Genomic DNA, 2,541 nt, shown 5'->3' on the forward strand with positions numbered 1-2,541 from the left:
GAATACTATGCAGCCATAAAAAAGGGATAAGTCCATGTCCTTTGCAGGGCCATGGATAAAGCTGGAAACCATCATTCTCAGCAAACTAACACAAGAACTGAAAACCAAACACCGCATGTTCTCACTCATAAGTGGGAGTTGAACAATGAGAACACATGGACATAGGGAGGTGAACATCACACACCGGGACCTGACGGGGGGTAGGGGACTAGGGGAGGGATATCATTAGGAGAAATACCTAATGTAGGTGATGGGGTGATGGGTGCTGCAAACCACCATGGCACCTGTATACATATGTAACAAACCTGCACATGTATCCCAGAACTTAAAGTATAATAATAATAAAACATTTTCTTTTCCTACCACAGAGCATTTTATAAACAAAATCTCCACTTTCTGATCTCTCTTCTTTCTTCATCACATGCCAACTGGGATTTCATTCTCAACTGCTCCTTTGAAATGATTATCAGATTTTTTGAAATGATTACCCAGAGATGCCACTGGCCCCTCCAGACTGGCAAATCCCATGGTCACTTCAATGCTGTCTTGTCAGTTTCTTAGCAGCATTCCAGACATTTGATACTCCCTTCCTGAGCTTGCTTTACAAAAATCCAACCTCTTGACTTCTCCTCTACTTCACTTGCTATTACTTATAGCTGCAAACAAACCACCCAAAACCAAATGGCTTGAAATAACGACAATATTTTTGCTATTGTTCATGAGTCAGCAATTTTAACAGGGCTTAGCACGAACATCTCGCCTCTGCTCAGTGTCTGCCTGCTAAGGGTTGCTTGAGAGGCTGCACTTGCTGTGTGTTTGACTCTGGCTAGATGGCCTCACTGACACTGCTGGATCCTGGAATGAATGGAGTCTGGCAGGACATGTCTCCATCTCTCTTTCTGTGGTCTTTCATCATTCAGGACTTTGGTCTGAGCTCCTTTACATGGAAGCTGGATTCTAAGAGAACAAAAAATAGTAGCTGCCAGGACTATTGTGACCTGGCTCCAGAACTGGCACTACATGATATTTGCCACACTCTGTTGTCTAAAGCAAGTCACATTGCTGGATCAGATTAAAGGGCTTGTATCTTCATGAGAGAGCAACATGTACGTCCAGGATGGCAGAAGTGGTCAATAGTAATCTTCAGAAGTGATTTACCATTTTCTGCTCTTTTTTATTAAGGGTTTTTGTTTGTTTTCCTGTTGTTGTTGTTGCTGTTATTTTTGAGACAAGGTCTTGCTCTGTTGCCTTGCCTGGAGTGCAGTGGCGTGATCTCAGCTCATGGCAACCTCTACCTCATGGGCTCGAGTGATCCTTCTGCTTCAACCTCCCAAGTAGCTGAGACCAACAGGCGTGCGCCAACACACCCGGCTAATTTTGATATTTTTTGTAGAGATGGGGTCTCACTATGTTGCCCAGGCTGATCTGAAACTACTGGGCTCAAGTGATCCTCCAGTTTCAGCCTCCCAAAGTGCTGGGATGACAGGTTTGAACCACCACGCCCAGCCATCTGCTCATTTTTATTTCACAGGTGATTTTCACAATTTACTGAGGAAGTAAATTTCATAAATTCAGGGACTTTGTCAGTTTTGATGAGATATTTAATTCTAGCACCTAAAACAGTGCCTTTAACAGATAAGTCATTCAATAACTGTTGTGGAATGAATAAATAGATGGAAAGAAAGCGTAGCCAGTTAATACTAAGAGACAGTTTCTTCTTGTTTTTTGATAAAGGACAATAAAAGTGGGATATAAATTCTTGTCTAGGCTAATAGAATCTTTATAAAAGTGGATAACTAAGAGGCAGAGCAAGATGGCTGAATAGGAACAGCTCCAGTCTCCAACTCCCAGTGCGAGCGACACAGAAGACAGGTGATTTCTGCATTTTCAACTGAGGTACTGCGTTTATCTCACTAGGGAGTGCCCGACAATCGGTGCTGGTCAGCTGTTGCAGCCTGACCAGCGAGAGCTGAAGCAGGGCGAGGCATCCCCTCACCTGGGAAGTGCAAGGGGAAGGGAATCCCTTTTCCTAGCCAGGGGAACTGAGACACACAACACCTGGAAAATCGGGCAACTCCCACCCCAATACTGCGCTTTAAGCAAACAGGCACACCAGGAGATTAATCCCACACCTGGCCGGGAGGGTCCCACGCCCATGGAGCCTTCCTCATTGCTGCACAGCAGTCTGTGATCTAACCACAAGGCAGCAGCGAGGCTGGGGAGGGGGCGCCTGCCATTGCTGAGGCTTAAGTAGGTAAACAAAGCCTTGGGAAGATCGAACTGGGTGGAGCTCACAGCAGCTCAAGGAGGCCTGCCAGTCTCTGTAGACTCCACCTCTGGGGACAGGGCACAGCTAAATAACAACAACAAAAAAAGCAGCAGAAACCTGTGCAGACGCAAACGACTCTGTCTGACAGCTTTGCAGAGAGCAGTGGATCTCCCAACACGGAGGTTGAGATCTGAGAATGGACAGACTGCCTGCTCAAGTGGGTCCCTGACCCCTGAGTAGCCTAACTGGGAGACATCCCCCACTAGGGGCAG

This window comes from Rhinopithecus bieti, unplaced genomic scaffold (assembly GCF_001698545.2).
Source record: "Rhinopithecus bieti isolate Rb0 unplaced genomic scaffold, ASM169854v2 scaffold_26106, whole genome shotgun sequence".
Taxonomy (NCBI): Eukaryota; Metazoa; Chordata; class Mammalia; order Primates; family Cercopithecidae; genus Rhinopithecus; species Rhinopithecus bieti.